The following is a 23,350-nucleotide window of genomic DNA, read 5'->3' as shown; positions in this document are numbered from 1 at the left end:
ATACCATCATACCAAAAACAATATCCTGGTCAGGTATTATCTTACCAAAATCATGGTCCATTCATAATGAAAACCAACAATCTCAAACATCTATACAAAATATTCCAGATAAAATTATAGAACATACAGATGGAAATATTGAAATCCAATTTACCAACAATAGAACTACTATTCCTACGGATACCGTAGATTCTATATCTCTGTCCCATTGTTCTCCCAAAATTGAACCCTCGAGACAATCTGTTACTGCATATAATCATAATCCACATCCAACAATCTCTCTATCTATACCTAGTACTTCAAGTAGTAGTCCACGAAGATTACAAATTGATGGAATAAAAAGAACATCAGATAACATTATTATTCCACAATATAAACAGGCTCAACAAGAACCTGAAGAATCTGACTTCCTCCAAGTCTTACAAATCGAGAAAGATTTTGATAACCAATATGTAACAGATGACTATTTATCTGTTGAAAATACCAATTTCGGCGCAAGATCTACCCTACTTAATCCTACTTATAACAGAGTTATATTCTATTAATTGATGCAGGATTGTAACATAAGCACATATGAGAATAAAAGCAGAAAGCCACGATAAATCAATAACAATTCACGAAGTATGAGTATAATTACGAAATTTAAACATAAATACACACTTGAATTGCATTAGAGAAAAGATCAGTATGACTTATTGATTGCATATACACATACTGGCAAATTGTTTCCACTCAGAGGGATAGTAAGAAGGTAAAGATGAAATATTACAATCACACATTTAGGAAAGCATTAAGAAGTTACCGACTTTGATGTACAGACCGTTGAAATAACAACTGTATAGAGTATCTTAGATTTACAGAAAAGAGAGCAAGGCAAAGGAGAAAAGAGAATATGAGAGAGCATGAGAATTAGAGAGTATGAGCAACTATGCAGAACTTCTGATGCTTCAGTGGTATTCCTTGCGAAGTCTGCCTTCTTCAACTGAGGGTGTAAGTATTTATAGGCAACTGTCAAGGTGAGTTGTCTTAACGATGAAGGAAATATTTGTGGCTGAGACGAGATGGCGTAACGACGAAGGAATTTCTGTGGCTGAGACGGGATAGCGTAACGATGAAGGAACTTCCGTGGCTGTGAAGGGATAAGATGGTTGTCGTATTACTGCAGGGAATAACGAAGGGGAATATGTGGATGGTGAAGAAGGTAGCCGTGTGTCGGTGATGGCGACAGATGGCGATGGCGAATCTTACGTGTGTCGGTGGTGGTGGCATGTGCGAGCGTCGAGGAATAAGAAGAGGGCACGTCAGTAGAGGGATGACGATGATGTGACCCCAAATTAGTCACATCAAACCAAAACGGAGGAAAGAGCATCTTCACTATTGGACAATCTTCTTGTGAAGGTAGCTGCTTTTATGGTGGTGAGGTCATATCAACGAACGGTGGAGGCATCTTGCTTTATGATGGTGAGGTATATCAACTGTTGAATCCGACGGGTTGGGTTAAGCATTTGGATCTTGGCTGAAATCTTCTAGAAGCGGGTTTCCTGATTGTATTGTTTCTTTGGACGTAGTTGGTCCTGCATTTGGGGCGGCAAAGATGTGCAGGAGGTGTTCTTCTAGTTCTTCAAGAGTGACATTTGGATGTGATAGTCGCATTTTTTTGAGATATGCAGAGAAAGTAGGAAGACTAACAGTATTATGTTCTTGAGTATGAATTATGTCAAATGGAGGAGGTATGCGTTTAAGTGTCAACGTGGAGGGATTAGTACTGTAAATGTCCCACCATTTGATTTTGATGGTTTTACCAAGGCGAGGGACATATTCAAAGTTGTTGATATTATTTTCAGATAGGGTATAATCCCATTTCAGAATCCATGGGATTTGATAAATGGCCATAAAATATAGATGATAATCATCTTGGGTAGTACAAGTATTATGAGTGGCAAATTTATCTTGAAAGGCTTGAATGCATCTGGTAATATTTGAGTATGTGATCCCCATATCAGGAACCAATGTCGGAACCAACTAGGGAACCGTTCCAAGATAGGGAATTTAAACTAGACGTACAATGAATGTGTATTATTTGGATTTTGGTATGCAAAGACCTTATGCCAAGCCTCAATATACTCAGCATATTTATAATATTTGTATTGGAATTCAGGATCGGATAACTTTTTTCCTTGCATAGGATTACATCCCCAATCCTCATATGATAATAATTTTTTAATCTGTAGTTTAGAATATGCATATACTTTAGTATTACCTTGATAGAAATGTACAATGGATACTGAACCAGTTTCCATGAGTACAGCTTCGTACCATTCACGAGTCTTGGCTCCATTTGTAGGGTTCAATTGGTTAATGAGATACAAGGGAGCTAATTTATTTGGGTCAATGTTAATAAGCTTGTCGCATATTGGTATATCAGCCAGAAATGCGGTTTCAATATAAATTGACTTAGAAGCAGAGGAAGTTTGTTTATTTGGGTAAGCAGCTGGAGTAAATGCAGGACTAGGAGTTTGTATTGGACTTTGAGGAGGAGTCTGGATGAAATATTTTGGTACATTTGTCGACCGCATGGGTGACATTGGTGTTATTGGTAAAGAAGAATTGGGCATAAGAGGCCCATATATGGGATAGGGTACTAAGTCCATTTTCTGTTTACAATGATTGTTACCTTGAGATATATTCATATTTGTATGAGTATTTTGTAAAAATAATTGTAAGCTGTAAGGAATACTATTGGCTGGCTCAAGAGGTGATAATATACGCCCCCTGCAAAAATTCACGAGTGAGGAAGTCAGGTAAAGAATTAGCAGAGCCGTGAAGAAGTTCAATAGAGAAATTGAAAGCAGATAATATAGCTTGCCAACCGGCAAATATTTGTTTTGAAACAAGATTTTGAACATCCTTTTGCATAATGCCCTTAGCAGCCTTACAATCAGTGCGTATGAGGAAGTGTTGATTTAAAACATCACTTTGGAATTTCGTAACACAGTGTATTGTGGCAAGTAATTCTTTTTTGACAGTAGAGTAATTCTTTTGAGTAGGATTCCATGCTTTTGAAGTAAAGCGAATCAATTGTTCAATGGAATTATCTTTTTGTTTTAGTATGCCACCTAAACCTAATTCTGAGGCATCGCATTCAATGATTTTAAAAGCAATAGGATTAGGAAATGTTAAACAAGGAAATTCTTTGGCTTTTAGTTTAAGACGTTGCACAGCCAAAGTATGGATATCAGTCCATGATGGAGGATTCTTTTTCAACCTATCATATAAAGGCTTAGCTTATATAGCAAGATTTTGATAGAAATTACTAATATAATTCAGACATCCTAAAAATCGGTGTAATTCAGTTTTGTCTAAAATTTTATCGGGAAACTTTTCAGGAAATAAAATTGATCTATCAATTGGGATAATTGTTTTTTGATTGATATTATGTCCAAGAAATCGTATTTTAGTTTGGAACAAATTAAGTTTTTTTGCAGAAACTACTAAACCAGCATGTTTGATAGTATTGATAAAGGTATGCAGATGTTTGAAATGTTGATCTAGAGAATCAGAATAAACTAATACATCATCTATGTATAATTTTATAAATTTATAATAATGATTGAATACATCATTCATAATTTTCTGGCGTTTTGATGGAGCATTTTTAAGACCAAATGGCATTACATTCCATTCATATTGTCCGAATGGAACATTATAAGCAGTTTTATATTTGTCTTCTTCATTTATCTGAGTTTGCCAGAATCCTGATGTTAAATCAAATTTTGAGAAGATGACAGCATATACTAATCGATCCAATAAATCTTTTTTATTGGGAATAGGATATCGAATCCATTGTAAGACCTTATTGAGTGGTTTATAGTTGACGACTAATCGTGGAACTCCTCGTTCTTGCTCAGCATTTTTATTGACATAAAAAGCAGAGCAGCTCCATGGAGATAGGCTTGGACGAATAAGTTTCTTTTGAAGAAGATCTTTGATTTCCGTATGACAGGTTTGGAGTAATTCAGTATTCATTTGAACAGGGCGAGCTTTTGTTGGGATTTTTGTTTCATTAAAATCGGGTTCATATGGTTACCCAACAATATGCTGTTTTCTATTTCAGAAAGTAGTTGGTAATTCATGACATATTTCCTGTTCAATAATACATTTAATTTGTTGTATTTTTTATATCATATCTTCAGTTTGGAGTTTTTCAGTAACGATTTTGTGTTTGATTTCAAGTTGTAATGATCCTAAAAAATCCTCTTTTTGTTTGATATGATTTTAATTGTATTGATCTCTTTTATTTTTGGTTTATCAAGAAAGTCGAATTTAATGAGAGTGTCATGAATACTTGTTTCAATTCCTGATTGAGTAATTTTCATGGGATATAAAAGGGTGAGAAAAGGTACTCCAAGGATTACAGCTTGGCTGAGTCCTTTGACCATTATGAAAGTAGTTGGGAAGCAATGGCCTTCATTGCGGATTTTAGCATTTGACAGTTTGTATTTGATAAACAGTCTGCTTCTATCAGCAGTATTCAAGATTCGGGTTGTTTTATCAAAATATTTTGTAGGAGCTAATCCTTCATTTAGGCAGTTGAGATCTGCTCCTGAATCTACTAATGCTAATGTTTGAAATTCATATTCATTACTTATAACAATTGTAACTAAGATAAACTATTTTTTTGTAATGACTTTATTCAAAACATTTACATATTTACTAGTTGATGTTTCTTTATGTTTTGGATGAAATGCTTTGATTAAGTGATCAAATTCAATAGAATCTGTATCAGTATCTATTCTTGGGGTTTCATTTTGGAGTTCTAGAATTTGTATTCTATTTCTTAATTGTGCAACTTCTACTTTGACAGTATTTACTTCTTGCTTGAGGTCAGCAATAGTTAGTTTTTTTTTATAAGCTTCATACCGACTTATACGTTTCATGATATCAGAAAAATTATATTCATCCGGTAGTTTGACTAAAGGGATGGGTTTTGATTTTGTCTTTGTAAGATTGATGAACTGAGTAATTACTTCTCGTTTTTCATCAGGATCAAAAATTTTTTCTATTAAATCTAATATGAGATTATCTTCTTTTGTTAATGTGTGAATATTAGAAATAGGACACTTAGTAGTGGAGGAAGGACATTTACATAAGTCTTCATCATTTTCTGAACTACTTGTTGTATTTTACCAATACTGGTCTTCATCATGGATGTTACCAAGAAAAGATGTATTACTACTGGAAGAAGTTGTATCTGAATCTGAACTAGATGGAGAATCGTATATTTGGATGATATCATATTTTATTTCTAGTTTGTTCATCTAAGATTACAGCTGCAATTTTCTTTTTTTCTTTACATTGGCTTTTGTAATGGCCAACTTTTCCACACTTATAACAGACAGGAAGTTTTTTATCTTTTCTTTGAGATGATTTTGTAGAAGCAAATCTTTTTGTAAATTTATGTTTTCTTTTGGATACGGTCTGGGGTTTATCCTGTTTTGGTTTATCCTTAAATTTAGGTTTTCGCCGTTTATGGAATTTATGTAAATCATGAGGTTTAATTTTGTCGATATGATAACCAAACTGTTCGCAGAAATCTTCTAATTCTTTTTTACCACTTATATTTTGTTTATCAATTTCTTTCTTTAATTTCATATCTGTGCATAAGGCTAATCCTTCCGCACATATTTCTGTTGATAATTCTCCTAAAGTATATTGAGAATAATTGATTGTACCACCATGCTTACCTTTTAAACGTTCTTTTACTTTCTCAACAAAGAGATAGGGTAAGCCGGCTACAAATTTTTCTTTCCAATGAGCTAAATGGCTATCTTCTCGTATAAGTAGACGAGAAAAGAAAACATCTTTATACCATTTATAATGGGATAATGTAGGACATCTAAGGTTTGATAAAAGGTCAGTAGATCGTGCATCTAATATAGTAGTATTGCTTATGAAATGTAAGGCGATGGTATATATCAATGTATTAACAGCATCACTTTCAGTGTATAAAATATCTTGGTTATGTTCATTCTTTGCTATCCAATTTTGGGTATTTGTTAAGATTTATTGTTTTGTTTGATCATTGAGATGGAAATCCCACCACCCTCGAAGCCATCCAGTAAATCCTGATACTATGGCTTGTGCTATTTCCTGGTCATGACTTCTAGCCATTTTGCATGCTGATGCGTACATTGTCATATGTCGCATCGTATCTAATATTTGATGGTTTAAAATTCCATCAATGCTCCAATTACTGATAGATAAGTTCACAGATAGTCATACATCAACCTATACTGATCCAACCATCAGTAATTGGAGCATTGATGGAATTTCAGACCATCAAATATTAGATATGATGTGACATATGACAATGTATGCATCAGCATGCAAAATGGCTGGAAGTCATGACCAGGAAATATCAAAAGCTATAGTATCAAGATTTACTGGATGGCTTCGAGGATAGTGGGATTTCCATCTCAATGATCAAACAAAACAACAAATCTTAATAAATACCCGAAATTGGACAGCAAAGAATGAACATAACCAAGATATTTTATACACTGAAAGTGATGCTGTTAATACCTTGATATATACCATCGCCTTACATTTCATAGGCAATATTGCTATATTAGCAGCACGATCTGCTGACCTTTTATCAAACCTTAGATGTCCTACATTATCCCATTATAAATGGTATACAGATGTTTTCTTTTCTCGTCTACTTATATGAGAAGATAACCATTTAGATCATTGGAAAGAAAAATTTGTAGCGGGCTTACCCTATCTCTTTGCTGAGAAAGTAAAAGAACGTTGAAAAGGTAAGCATGGTGGTACAATCAATTATTTTCAATGTACTTTAAGAGAATTATCAGCAAAAATATGTGCGGAAGGATTAGCCTTATGTATAGATATGAAATTAAAGAAACAAATTGATAAACAAAATGTAAGTGGTAAAAAAGAATTAGGAGATTTATGCGAACAGTTTGGTTATCATATCGACAAAATTAAACCTCATGATTTAGATAAATTTCATAAATGGCGAAAACATAAATTTAAGGATAAACCAAAACTGGATAAACCTCAAACCATATCCAAAAGAAAACATAAATTTACAAAAATATCTGCTTCTACTACATAATCTCAAAGAAAAGATAAACAACATCCTGTCTGTTATAAGTGTGGAAAAGTAGGCCATTACAAAAGCCAATGTAAAATAAAAAAGAAAATTGCAGCTGTAATCTTAGATGAACAAATTAGAAATAAAATATATGATATCATCCAAATATACGATTCTCCATCTAGTTCAGATTCATATACAACTTCTTCCAGTAGTAATACATCTTTTCTTGGTAACATCCATGATGAAGACCTGTATTGGTCAAATACAACAAGTAGTTCAGAAAATGATGAAGACTTATGTAAATGTCCTTCCTCCACTACTAAGTGTCCTATTTCTAATATTCACACATTAACAAAAGAAGATAATCTCATATTAGATTTAATAGAAATTTTTTTTTATCCTGATGAAAAACGAGAAGTAATTACTCAGTTCATCAATCTTACAAAGGCAAAATCAAAACCCATCCCTTTAGTCAAACCACCGGATGAATATAATTTTTCTGATATCATGAAACGTATAAGTCGGCATGAAGCTTATAATAAAGAACCAACTATTGCTGACCTCAAGCAAGAAGTAAATACTGTCAAAGCAGAAGTTGCACAATTAAGAAATAGAATACAAATTCTAGAACTCCAAAATGAAACCCCAAGAATAGATACTGATTCAATTTCTATTGAATTTGATCACTTAATCAGAACATCTCATCCAAAACATAGAGAAACATCAACTAGTAAATATGTAAATGTTTTGAATAAAGTCATTACACAAAAATGGTTTATCTTAGTTACAATTGTTATAAGTAATGAATATGAATTTCAAACTTTAGCATTAGTAGATTCAGGAGCAGATCTCAACTGCCTAAATGAAGGATTAGTTCCTACAAAATATTTTGATAAAACAACCCAAATCTTGAATACTGCTGATGGAAGCAGACTGTTTATCAAATACAAACTGTCAAATGCTAAAATCTGCAATGAAGGCCATTGCTTCCCAACTACTTTCATAATGGTCAAAGGACTCAGCCATGCTGTAATCTTTGGAGTACCTTTTCTCACCCTTTTATATCCCATGAAAATTACTCAATCAGGAATTGAAACAAGTATTCATGACACTCTCATTAAATTCGACTTTCTTGATAAACCAAAAATAAAAGAGATCAATACCGTTAAAAATCATCAAACAGAAAGAGGATTTTTTAAGATCATTACAACTTGAAATCAAACACAAAATCATTACTGAAAAACTCCAAACTGAAGATATGATACGCAAAATACAACAAATTAAAAGTATTATTGAACAGGAAATATGTCATGAATTACCAACTGCTTTCTGGAATAGAAAACAACATATTGTTGGGTAACCATATGAACCCGATTTTAATGAAACAAAAATCCCAACAAAAGCTCGCACTGTTCAAATGAATACTGAATTACTCCAAACCTGTCATACGGAAATCAAAGATCTTCTTCAAAAGAAACTTATTCGTCCAAGCCTATCTCCATGGAGCTGCTCTGCTTTTTATGTCAATAAAAATGCTGAGCAAGAACGAGGAGTTCCACGATTAGTCATCAACTATAAACCACTCAATAAGGTCTTACAATGGATTCGATATCCTATTCCCAATAAAAAAGATTTTTTGGATCGATTAGTATATGCTGTCATCTTCTCAAAATTTGATTTAAAATCAGGATTCTGACAGACTCAGATAAAAGAAGAAGACAAATATAAAACTGCTTTTAATGTTCCATTCAGACAATATGAATGGAATGTAATGCCATTTGGTCTTAAAAATGCTCCCTCAAAACGCCAGAAAATTATGAATGATGTATTCAATCCTTATTCTAAATTTATGATTGTATACATAGATGATGTATTAGTTTATTCCGATTCTCTAGATCAACATTTCAAACATCTGCATACCTTTATCAATACTATCAAACATGCTGGTTTAGTAGTTTCTGCAAAAAAACTTAATTTGTTCCAAACTAAAATACGATTTCTTCGACATAATATCAATAAAAAAACAATTATCCTAATTGATAGATCAATTTTTTTTGCTGATAAGTTTCTCGATAAAATTTTAGACAACTGAATTACAACGTTTTTTAGGATGTCTGAATTATATTAGTAATTTCCATCAAAATCTTGCTATATAAGCTAAGGCTTTATATGATAGGTTGAAAAAGAATCCTCCATCATGGACTGATATCCATACTTTGGCTGTACAATGTCTTAAACTAAAAGCCAAAGAATTACCTTGTTTAACATTACCTAATCCTATTACTTTTAAAGTCATTGAATGCGATGCCTCAGAATTAGGTTTAGGTGGCATACTAAAACAAAAAGATAATTCCGTTGAACAATTGATTCGCTTTACTTCAAAAGCATGGAATCCTACCCAAAAAGAATTACTTGCCTTAATACACTGTGTTACGAAATTCCAAAGTGATGTTTTAAATTAACACTTCCTCCTACGCATTGATTGTAAGGCTGCTAAGGACATTATGCAAAAGGATGTTCAAAATCTTGTTTCAAAACAAATATTTGCCCGTTGGCAAGCTATATTATCTGCTTTCGATTCCTCTATTGAACATCTTCACGGCTCTTCTAATTCTTTACCTAACTTCCTCACTCGTGAATTTTTGCAGGGGGGGCCGTATATTACCACCACTTGAGCCAGCCAAGATATATATATATATATATATATATATATATATATATATATGGGTAAAGTTTAGAGTCAAGGCTTTAAACAATCAAATTTGAGCCTACCTCAAAACTTTCATCAAAAGATGTTATTTGATGCGAAAATATCCTCAAATTGATCATCTCGACGTCAAGATGCATGGCCATGATAAAAAAATGGATTTCAAGTCTAGGAAACAGTGTATTTTGTAGCACATTTTTTGACCGTCAATTTTCAAGATTTTCAAGTTTTCATAGATATGTTGATCCACACTATTTTTGAAGCTTTAAACCTTATAAATAAAGGTGAAAATATATTTTAAGGCTATCACAAAGATTTTTAGTATTGAAATTGCATTTCGCGATACTATTTGAAGGTAGGCTCTAATTTGATTGTTTAGAGCCTAGGCTCTAATTTGATTGTTCAGTACCTTATAAATCATCGAGATGGGTCGATCTGACGATCACGGATGTACGGTAGTGTTAAAATTTTAAATTTCTTTCTACAAATCCAAATCACTTAAAATTTGGAGCATCTGTATATAAAAAATAGGTGAATTTTCAAAAAATATAAAAAGAAATATTTTACATGAAATAAATTGACGAAAATACCTCAAATAATTTTATGCGAATTATTTGTTTTTCATATTTTTATTAGGTGTGGTTTGATAAGAAGAGCACGCACCTAAAATTTTAAGTGATTTGGATTTGTAGAAAACAAATTAAAATTCAAACGCTGCCAGACATCCGTGATCGTCAAATCAGCCCAGATTCAATCTGAGCCGTTGGATTAATTTTTTCATATGAGCAAGTGGGCTCACCCAAGCTTTTTCAATTTTTCCATATATATATATATATATATATATATATATATATATATAGTGAGAGAGAGAGTAATAAAGATCCTATGAGACCCTCACACATATGAGCTGCATAGGACCCCCTTCAATCACTGTCCAATCTTCTCACACATCTCGATGATTTATAAGGTACTGAGTCACCCGGTAAAACATAGAAAGCAAGTAATTAGAATAATATATGGGGTGCTGAGTCACCCAATAAAAACGTAGAAACTAATCGATTGAAATATGGTAAAAAATAAAAAAGAGAAAAATCTATGTAGTCGCTGTCCCTCTCCCTCTCTGCAACTAGGTAAAAAGCCAACTTTCTTTTCGAAGCATAGTAATTGTGTATGTTCACCATTATTGCATCTATGTTTCTCAATCTAAGAAACCCCAAACCCAAACTTTTAACATGGTAAAAGAAAAGTAGGGTCTTGAAGCACAGGGAGAAAGAGATGAAAAGTGTGGGATTATAAAAAAACAACATTGGTTTCACAAGGAAACTCAAATCTTTTTCACATAAACATACACCGCCTGATATACAAACAAATACCCTGTCATTCTCATTATTTTTACATGCTTGTAAATGCATATCCCTACCATTCATTCTCTCACATTCATTTTACAGTTAGCCAGAAACCCTAAAATTTGGCCCGAAAATTGAGAAATCACCTGGAGATCTTCATGGATTTGAAATCAGGTTTTGGGGCTTCATGTCACACCCCAAGAATTTACAATACTAATATTCCTGAGATGTGGCAGTCAAAACATATATATACATCTCATTTTAGGACAAATTTACAATGGCGAATTTTTTAAAAGTAACAAAAGAAAGTTTAAGCACAACTTCAATATCTTCACAAAGTTGATCCTGACGAGCACTCAAATGAAACCGCAGTTATCCTGAAAAATGTTTATCATAGTTTGATGAGTTTGGCTACTCAGTAAGTGATCATTATAATCCTAAAAATAATCATGATTGAAAGATATCAATATTTTCCAAAATGAGATCTATTAACAGAAATGCATCAACAGTTTCACTTTCAATAAATGCATAATTAAGTATAATCCGAATAATTGAAATGCTTATAACACTTTTTAACGGCAGTACATAATTCAAAGGATTTCACAAAATACCCTACTGGCGTCCCAAGTAGGTCACCTATATACCCCATCAGCGTCCTGATGGGTCCACTTAATCCCTATCGGCGTCCCAGATAGGTCCACTTAATCCCTGCAGGTCCACTTATACCTCACCGGCGTACCGGATGAGTTCACTTAATCCCTACCGGCGTCCCAGATAGGTCCACTTATACCTCACCGGCGAACCGGATGAGTCCACTTGCATACTTAAATTATTTCTAAATCTCTTTAAACATTCGAAAGCAGCAATATCATGTACTCAACATATCACTGAAATCATTAATATGAATTTCACTTAAACCATTAATAAAAGTCACTCTCTATTACATTTCAAAAATAACCAATCAAATATTTTGGGCTCAAATTTAGAAAGGTAGCAGTTTATAAAGGCATTCTAGCATAATTGCCAATTTAATATGTATAGAAAAACTCTTATAAAAATTCAAGAATACGGATTTATCACAATTTATGGGATATCAATCCACAAATAAACATTTCACAACAATACTATAATCAATTGCAAAAATGTCAATTTTTTTTTTAAATAATAAGGCAGTCATTTACACATGAATTTTACAATGTCTAAATATTCAAAACAGTAGAAAGAAATATCACAATTTTACTAAAAGCAGAAATATCACATTTATTTCTAACAATAAACAAGAAAATAAATAAATTTATTTTTCTAATTTACAGCCTTCAAAATTTCTAACATAGATAAAATATCACAATTTTTATTAAAAAGATTATTTTTCAAGATAATGAGGTCACATACGCATAAAATTTATCGCGCCTAAAATTCATGATAATAAACAGAAATAATTATTTCATTTCATTTTTAAAAAGAATGGATTATTTTTCGAGACAATAGGGTCACTTACACACAAAACTTATAAAATAAAGATCCTGGACGGAAATATCACTATTTATTAAAACCAGACTATTTTTCAGGAAGACGATGTCACTTACTCACAAATATTTGAGAAGGAGCTTCCGATAAAAATTCGGCTCGAGAGAGGAGTTCACTGTGTTTCGACCAGAGAAAAAATCTCAAAAGTTTTCTAGGATAGGAGTCCTCGCCTCTCGTATTTAAACTCTTACGATACCTTATTACAATATTTTATTAAGTGACAACTCATAAACGAGGTGTAACCGTTACAATACCCCTTATATGCTTAAAGCCCACGTCCACTTGACGTGGCAAGGCAGGAGCAAACAAAAGAAACTTAACCAAAAGATTTTGAAAACAGTGATGGTCCTTAAGGACCATCATGCTCATATAAACCATCACTTATTAAGAGTTTCTTTTTTTTATTCTTTTTTTTTTTTTTACTTTTTTTTTTTTTTAATTTTAGAATTATTACACTTCAACTTTGGGAATAGACATAGTGTAAACCCCATTCTCCATGGCCACCTTCACCCCATTCACCTTCGCATTCTAACGGAGCCTGACCTCCTCAGAAACTTGCCCTGACTTCTCTCTCCACTTATCTGTAGCACCTTGTCATCTTCTAACTCCTCCTTCACCTCCTCTTTCTTGAGTCCAGGGAGATCGGCCTAGAATATATGGGCGTGGTCAATCTCTTTGCGCATTCAAAAAGGCATAGGTTGCAGAATCAGTGGGATTAAAAACAGAAAAACAAGAAATGGTGTTTGTGTTAAAAGGAGAAACGAAGATGCCATCAAAGTGTTCCCAAATTTTAATGGTTATCTGACGGAGAAAATTGGTTTTCACTGGTTTTTTTTTTATGGAGAAAGGGATCTTTTCACTATCTATTGCTGCAGCTGATGAGAGAGAAATGGAGACAACGGGTTTTAATGAGAGGGTGAGGGAAGAACAGAATGGTATTTGTGATAAAAGGAGAAACGAAGAAGCCATCAAAGTGTTCCCAAATTTTAATGGTTCTCTGACGGAGAAAATTGGTTTTCACTGGTTTTTTTTATGGAGAAAGAGATCTTTTCACTATCACTGATGAGAGCGCAATTTGAGATGATGGGTTTTAATGGGAGGGAGAGGGAAGGTGGAGATTAAAGAGAAAAGGGGGTAGAATTTTCTAGAAAAAAAATTCACATCCATCCTTATTTTCCTAGATGAGTCTGTTCCCTCTAATTGATATGCTGATAGGAGCGGGGTAGTGCATCCACCATCCATTCACGAATATGACAACAGAGTTTTCCCGATTCTATTTTTTTACCATTTCAATCGGTTGGTTTCTATTTGTTTACTGGGTGACTCAGCACCCCGTATATCATCGAGATATGTAAGATATTTTATGGAGCCCATGGGTTAGTTGTTCCATCTAAAAACACTTTATAATTATTATTTATAGATTTTAAAATTTAGTTATTTTTCATATTCATGATCTTCATGTTAGAAATTACATATTTTTAAAATTAAGTCGAAAAATCCATCTAAAAAATAGATTTATTAATAGGCCCCCCCCGCATATCTACAAATGCAGGCTTGGCCACATAGAAACCAGGTCCATGTATATAATCTACGTTATTGATTCCGATTGCCGAGCTAAACTAGATAATTATATAAGTGAAACAAAGTTGCTTTGCTTATGGATTTGCAATAACAAAATGGAACCAACATAAGCAGTGAAAATTGTGTACCCCAAGCCCAAGATTAGTTGTATTACTATAAGTAATATAATGAAATAATCTCAAAAAAACCATGTTAGGTCCATTTTTTCACCCACATTTTAAAACATACACTCTTTTCATTTTAATGAACAATTACAAAAAAAGTAAAATTTGAATCTAGAAAATGTTTTTTTAACCCAATTAACATAAGTCGTCCATTTTGGTGAGATACTGAGATCTAGGCTTTAGAAGAATTTTTTTTCTTTTAAAATTTTTTAGATAATTTTATTATCATTAGATTAATAATGTTAAAAAAGAAAAAAATGACTTTGAATTAGGCCTAGATCTTGAAATTTACCAAATAAACGGTCTAGATTCATTGTTGGAGGGGCTCATTTTGACCATATATAGGGCAAAAATTAATTTTCTTTTTTTAAAATTCATTAATGAGGTGAAGAGATTGTTTGTGCAAAATATTGGGCCATATAAATGCCACAAACATAGTTTTCTAGAAGCGTGATTTCATCATAGGACATGAATTCTAAGTCTATGTAGAAATGAATCGACTCTTAAAAATTTATTTTTGAGATGAATTTTGAGAAATATTTCAAAAACATACGACTATAAACTAGAGAAAAATCTCTACACAAGTGGATCAGATCTCAAAATTATAATTGAAATTTGTTTATAGGGTTATTGAAGATCAATGAAAAGGAACAAATTGGGACACAATAGATTTTGAAGAAGAAACAAAAGTCAAGTCATGAATTTTCCAAATTCGACTATTAAATAGAACAAAAAAAAAACACTCGCCTGATTCCAAAAGGACTGAGGTTGGTTCCCCACCAGTCTTAGCTTGATTCATACGGTTCTGAGTCAAGTTGGTGAACTTTAAAACCCCGTACTTAGTGATATTGCTTAACCTTTATGAGATTGTATATCATAATACATGGGCTACATCGTTTGTACACTGCACAATCTCCATTGTCAACGTAATATACTATTTGTAGTCTAGTGTTTGCTACTTATCTTCTATTATGTACAAAATTATTTAATTATTTGACCATCTTAGCGAGTTCCAACTATTTGTAGCTATTTGCGTCATAAACATATGATTTCAAGTGAATTACTATGAATAAAGTAAAAACTGCATTTCAAAAAGGTAAACTTATCTGTAAACCTCGCTATAAGTTTCTCTTAAATAACTTTATAATAGACACTATCAAACAACATATGATTTTTTATCGTGATTTAATTTATTGAACTAGTAAATTATTAGTGATAATAAAAACATCCAAACAAGCCTTACACTTAATTTCCAACTTTGAATCATCTATTCCTCCATAATTTGCTGATGCAGTGGTACACCTCTAGCATCAATCGGGAACCGTGAAGAACTTCAAGAATAGGTTAGGTACTTCATATGGTACTTTCTTAGTAAAAAAGCTTGGGATTCTATCAAATGCAAAGGTGACCCCTAGTCCATTTTTAAGGAACTCGGGTCATCCTCATGTAATCCTTAGGCTAAATGGTTTTCTTGACTACGTATTCACTAATGACTTCCAACTTTTTTCCTTTTGAAGTCTAGAGGTTGATGTTGTTGTTCGTTGGAACTCGATGCTGTTTGCTTGAGAAACTCAATGCTCGTTGGAACTCGATGCTGGTTGCTTGAGCTTGATGTTGTTGGTCGTTGGAAGGTTGCTATTAGCGGACATTGTGGGTTGCCTAAGATTGCTGCTAGTCTTGTATCATATGTTAGAAGCATCCATGATTGATGACCAATACGATTTTCATGTCTACCCTCCATTCTTTACCACAAATAGTTGAGGATACATGTCATATATATATATATATATATATAATCTTAAGGAAGCATCTACAAAACGCCTATAGGTGAAGTTCTACAGTAGTTCACCTATACTTTATCACTGTCCAAAGTTCATCACACGATCACAATTGTTCGGTAGTATTTGATTTTTTATAATTATTGTACTAATCAGAGTTACCTAAAATTTAAGGTGTGTATACATATGACCAATTCGCACCAAAATAAAATAGTGAAAATATAATAGACAAATAAAATGATGAAATTACCCCTGAAACTTTATAAGGATAGTTTGCATAATTTTTATCATTCAACTTATTTGTTTTATATTTTATTCATGTGCATCTCACTAAGACGCAGACACTTACAAAATTTCAGGTCATTATGATTTGTAAAAACAATATTAAAATTCAAATACTATCAGACATCTGTGACCATGTGATAAACTTTAAACGGTGATAAAGCCGTAGGTGAAGTATTGTAAAACTTCACCTATAGGTGTTTTGTAGTGGTTTCCATATCTTAATATGCAATCATAATCTAATACATGAAAGAAAGACTTATGTGATCTTTTACCGGTGAATGCTTTTTTTTTTTTTCTTCACCCCTTTCTTTTGACAAAAGATAACTTACAGGTGGTCTTTATTACAATAAGATAAATGTTAAAATAAAATAACATAACAATAAAACTAAGATTTTAACAACTTGATGCCATTAAAACAACTATGCACTATGCTTGAAAATAAAAGATAAGATTGCAAGAAACAATAGGAAGAGTGCCGAAAATTATCTCAACCAGGCTTATTACACCCACTACGAGTCACCACCATCCGATGGCGCGTGATCAATGATCAACCTTCAATCTCAACTGGGAAAGCAAGTTTAGGTCAAGCCACACCAATAGAACATGAACCCCTTTGATCACAAACTCAAACCCTAGGTGAATTCTCTTAGTAACCTAATTTGAGAGAGATGGATTATCTTTTTGTTAAACCGTAAAACCCCTAGCCATAAATCCATAGTTGAGAGATAAGAGAGAAAAGAACTCCATAACCTAAACCCTTAGGTTCTTTCACAATGTGAGAGAGAGAGATCAAAGATGAGAGAGTGGTGCATGCCCCCTTTGGCTTTCATGAGAGAGAGGAACTTTTCTTAAGAAAGAGAGAGAAATTCTAAATGGGGCGTGCCCCTTTGTGAGATATGAAAGAGAAAGATGAGAATTAGATACAAGAGATAAGGTGTAGATATTTTTGGATAGAGACAATCCATGTTTATAGGCTTTGAATAAGATTAGGGTTTCTTAGGATTTTCCGTGACTTGCATCTTCTTGTGAGATTGAATATGAACCATTGATCTTGGGTGACTTATGGGGTGAGAGATTGGAGTAATCTATTCCATAGATGGGTCATCAACATTAAGAAAGGTGCATGAACTATTATCCCCTTTTCCAAAACTATTTTCCCATCAATAAAAATTAAATAAATTAAATCTAATCAAAATATTGTACATACTATAAAATAACACAAGTCTACTCAATCTTTCCACAAAATCTTTCAAAGATATATTAAGTCAATATCTTCCAACCATATGACCACATGCCATATCACCAAAAAGTAGGAAAGATAATAAGGGTGGGGCGTGCCACCCAAGGGGGCACTCATGGGCTCCACCTTCTAGAATTATGGTGGGCCCATGTGCACAATGGCCCCCCATGAAATTTTAATATATGTAAAATTAATAAAAAGATTTTAGAATATTATTTGAATATTTAAACCATTATAAAATAAATATCGTTAATTTTATAAATCCAAAAATTATTAATAAAATATCCAAGGGTTCATAAAAATTCAAATAATAATCCTAAAATAACTTTCACCATAAAACAAACATAAATAAATTAATTTGATGGAAAAAGGATCCATATGGTTTAGGAATCAACAATCATGAGGCACACTACCTTCAACTGTGGACTACAGACCACACTTGCTTTATCAGACTGACCTGGTGTTTCCCATGACCCACAATCTAAGCAGGGACTCATTAGTGGGTCACTAAAGTCCGGCCGATGAGGCAAGGGGTCGCAGTCCTAGTCTGTGGATTTCAGGTCCTCTCCTAGAGACGAGTCAAGGTCACCTAGATTCGATGCGACCATAGCTTCTATGATGCATAAGGGTATGTCTCATACATGCATACCTTCACCCTAAAAGGTAGATTTCTGGCTTTCTCGAATGATCTATTGATATGCATGTCGTGTGATGGCACATGGATGAGGCTTTGACCCCTGTCTCTGTAGGCCACCATCACACACAAGGGTCACACAGTCCCTCAGCTCACTCATCCAGGCATATTCTCCGACCTCATCAAGGGCTAACCCAATAGAACCCTTCTCGGTTTGTTCTTTATGCTCAGGTAACATGGGTTTTTCCCAACCGACTGGCCTAGATCGTCAAGCACAGTCCGGTATCAGCAAACATCATTTGCTTAGTATGGTCCACGAGGGACCACACTCCCATTGAGTTCATGTTCCGCTATATTATTTCATTTTGCAAGCACTCATAAGGCCTTTAGGGCCACATAAACCCAACATCTCCCACTTGGCCTTTGAAGGCTTTACATTCTCTCTTTTTCTCATTCTCATCTCTCTCTCTCCTAATTACAATTTGTCTCAAGCTTTTTTACTTATTCTCTCAATACATTAATCATGGTTTTCGCCATCAATCCTTTCACAGAAGGATTTATAGAGGCAACACCTTTTTCTCTTTGCAGCTTGGATCTCATCATGAAGTGGTCGTAGCTCATCTTTCACATCGCATCGTGAATCATAGACCTATTGTCGCAGAAGACCATCATGTAGCCTCGTCGCTAGAGTCGTATGTTCATGGGCTCAAAAGTGTTTTTCAAATAAGCTGGTCCCTTTTGCAGCCATACACTGGCACCACATATTTGGGTTCCATGGGTAAACAACATTGTAGTTTGTTGTTCCATCTGACATGTCAAATACTAGCAAGTGTTCCCACTAGAACATTTAGTTTATTTGAATCTCGATCTTTCTCAATCTCACCTCATTCCTCAGGTGATGAAAACATGGTTTTATATGCTTAGAGTTCTTATGAAATCGTTGCTCCTTTGACACGTATATCGCGACCGTGCTGTCGTAGAAAATTCTTACTGCGTCACAATGCACGAGGTGAAAGTCAAGTCGATTAAGAAATTTCTTAATTCATACGGCCTCCTCGATCACCAAACAACACGCCACGTACTCTGCCTTCATGGTGGATAATTTTGTCACATCTTATTTTTTTGATTTCCAAGAAACTGCACCCCCTCCAAGCATGAACACATATCCAGATGTAGACTTCGCATCATCTGGATCTGTGAGATAGCTTGCACCTGTATATCTGAATATCTAAGCAGCTAAAAAAAATGGGACTGTAACAGCTCCCACTCAATTATTGCACATACAACATACAACATTCTTATGCATAGATCATGAGGTAGCATATAAAGTCTCATGCAATATGTAATTCAATACCCGTTGGTTTCATAATATGCAAAAACCTTTATGAATCACAAAGGTTCAACCACATTAGACATCTTGGTAGTAAATTCATACAAACCAAGTTATCTAATCAACACAACATGTGTCAAGGAAGCCTAGCAAGATGACATTCTTACAACATTCCCTATGATTCAAAGTCTTAGGTAATCGAGGATTCTAAATATCTAGAAACATGGGTCAAAGCATATAGGTATTTAAAAAAAAATGCATGATAGGTTTCTCTCATTTTTGTAAATATCTTCAAGACATAATGTTTTTATTTTCAATAAACAAAATTGACTTGGTATATCTATATATGCATCCACAAGCAATAGTTATATAATAGTATGATAGTTTAAAATGATTTTCATAAAGACTTAATGGACCTTGCAAGACTATGTGGTTTTCTCAAAACCATATTCATAGACTTCGGCTTTTATCAAATCATCCAATTTAATTTTAAAATACATGCTTAGGCTTCATAAATCATTTTACTGCATTTCCCTTTAATTTTCTACCAAGTCAAGTTCATGGCCACAAAAACAAATCATATATACCATCTTATAATTTTATCCAAAATAAAACATGACTAAATATTGTCTATTAAAGCCTTGACAAAATACTTCCTTTTTGGCAATTATGGAGAATTTATTAAGAGATCATCATCACATGCAACACATCATATTGTAGACATTATTGAGAGAATGGTCACCAAGACCGAGTTCCACCAGAACTCTCCCTTTTCCATATATATTTGAATGAACCACACCCATCTCTCGTGTTTCATCCTTAGGACTCAAAGCCCTTGATCAAATCACATCTCCATGTGTATCACTACCTTAAGTAGTTTATACTCCGGCATAAAGAGGCACAAAAACATAAAGTATTTGAAATCGGCTCTTTCAAATTTGTTAGTACTTATCACTTAATGTCCATACACTTCATACATATTAATAAAACAATTAACCAAAATATAACAAAGCTATTGAATCCTCTTTCCCCATATAGTGTGGTACTTGGGCTTTCTTGATTCATCGCTTTTACTTGTTTGACAAGCTTTTGTGATCTTGGAAGTGCATGCAACTGATGGAGAATATATTGGTTATCGGTTTCACATGTCACAAAGTGTCCATCTCTTCGGCACTTGGATTCTCCTGTCTTACACCACGAAGAAAATCTCTTCTTCATCCTATTATTTCAAATATCACAATTTCGATTCTCCCACTGATCTTTAGTGTTTCTATGTTACCACCAAGTCTCTTTATATATCTCTTCATTTCGAAGAAAGCAAGATGCTTTTATAGGTATTGTGTTTCTTCTTCTTTCTGCTATTTTCAAATCGAATACTCTTCACATATTGTGTCTTACCTTGCCAATTCTACATTACATCTCTCTGAAGTTGTACTATAACAAACCATACTCATGGCACACTATAAAACCTTTTAAAATGAGTCTTAAAGGTCTCCATAATTGGGAATTCAATTATGTGCCTTAACATGTCACATCTTTTAATTTACTGCAACATAGAAAATGAGCATCCCATGATAAAAATATGATATTTATTAACTCATAACAAGTTTATCATTTTGCGTATTGAAATAGAATAAAAAATATAAAATAATGCTCAGTTCCATCCCTAAATCATACCATATAGTGAGTCTTCGTTGTAGTGACATTTAGGTCACCATGCAATTTTCTCAGTAGAAATTCAGATTGAGCACCTCTCAATAAAAAATTGTTTCTCTCAATTCTCAAAGAATTTATTCCTGAAATCTTAGTGTTGAAAAACTAGACTCAAAATCAAATCACAACATCATAGTTTAAATCCAAATAATAATTTTCTTTAAAGAAATAAATAAATGACATTCATGTCACAAAATAAATAATACTGCAGAATTCCAAGATGAACACTATATAATAAAATTGTCTTTCCTCTTTGCTCTCATGGAGTTTCCATTTCAAACCAACTTTGTTTGAAAGTAGACACATAATGATAATACATATAGTTCCACAAGCCTCATATGACTTTATCACGTAGGCTTGATAAATATAGTTATTCATGTCTCAATGAAGAACATACCAAATTGTAGAAAAGTTAGCATGACCTTTCTTCAGTCCAAAATTTTTATTCCTCTCTTCCCATAAATATTTATCTTTTAAATAAATTTTATTAAAAAATAGACTCAGAATGGAAGTCTAAATATTTAGTGTGGATCATAAAACACTATGTTAAGTATAGAAATAAAATCATGACTTCCAAGTCATGGAAATAGTTTTCGTTGCATAAACCAGTACTTGCACACCCTTCAATAAATTGATTATATCATTCAAACCACAAGGAATTTCTTGATGAAACGTTTTTTTCTTGAAAGTAGACTCAATTTTGTGAGTTAAAATAAAATTTTAGCAAGAAATATCATATGATTGGTGGGAAAAAATCATATAACTCAATGTATAATTCCTGGATTTTGCAGGGTCAGAACTAACACCCTTAATTGATGATTCCATAACTCTCAATTCCTTTAGGGTCTCCCACTGAAATTTTTCAAGCAGATCCTACTCTTAAAGATACAAAATATCACTGAAGTATGTAATAGAAAAATACCTCATTATTTTATTCATATCACTACTCCAAAATAGCCCAGAATACTCATTATGCAGAGTGCCTTTTTGATGTTGGAGTATTTCAATAATTCTTAGTCGTTGGTGTATTTCTTGACCACAAAGGCCATTAGCTTTCTTATATCTCAATCCCAAGCTTCATCTAAACTCAATAAAGAGAAAAGACAACTAACGATATCAAGTATCAATAGCTCTGATACCAATAAAAGAAAGACCCATGTGATCTTTTACCAATGAATGTTTTTTTTTTTTTTTTCTTCACCCCTTTCTTTTGGCGAAAGATAACTTACAGATGGTCTTTATTACAATAATATAAATTTCGAAATAAAATCAACATAACAATAAAACCAATATGTTAACAACTTGATGCCATTGAAATAACTATACACTATGCTTGAGCAAAAAAGATAAGATTGCAAGAAACAAAAAGAGGAGTGCCAGAAATAACCTCAACCGGGCTTATTACACTCCACACTGAGTCACCACCATCCGATGGTGCGGGATCAATGATCAACCTTCAATCTCAATCGGGAAAGAAAGTTTAGGCCAAGCCACACCAATAGAACATGAACCCCTTTGATCACAAACTCAAACCTTAGGTAAATTCTCTTAGCAACCTAGTTTGAGAGAGATGAATTATCTTTTTGCTAAACCCTAAAACCCCTTGCCATAAATTCATAGTTGAGAGATAAGAGAGAGTAGAACTCCATAACTTAAACCCTTAGGTTCTTTCATAATGTGAGAGAGAGAGATCAAAGATGAGAGAGTGGTATGTACCCCCTTTTGGCTTTCATGAGAGAGAGAAACTTTTCTTAAGAGAGAAAGAGAAATTCTAAGTGGGGCGTGCTTATTTGTGGGATATGAGAGAGAAAAATGAGAAATAGGTACAAGAGATAAGGTGTAGAGATTTTTGAGGAGAGACAATCCCTTTTTATAGGCTTTGAATAATATTAGGGTTTCTTATGATTTTCTTTGGCATGTCTCTT

The sequence above is a fragment of the Amborella trichopoda genome, chromosome 5 (genome assembly GCF_054954075.1).
Source record: "Amborella trichopoda isolate Santa Cruz 75 chromosome 5, AtrichopodaSantaCruz75HAP2 v2.0, whole genome shotgun sequence".
Taxonomy (NCBI): domain Eukaryota; kingdom Viridiplantae; phylum Streptophyta; class Magnoliopsida; order Amborellales; family Amborellaceae; genus Amborella; species Amborella trichopoda.
This window is presented reverse-complemented; position numbering follows the sequence as displayed.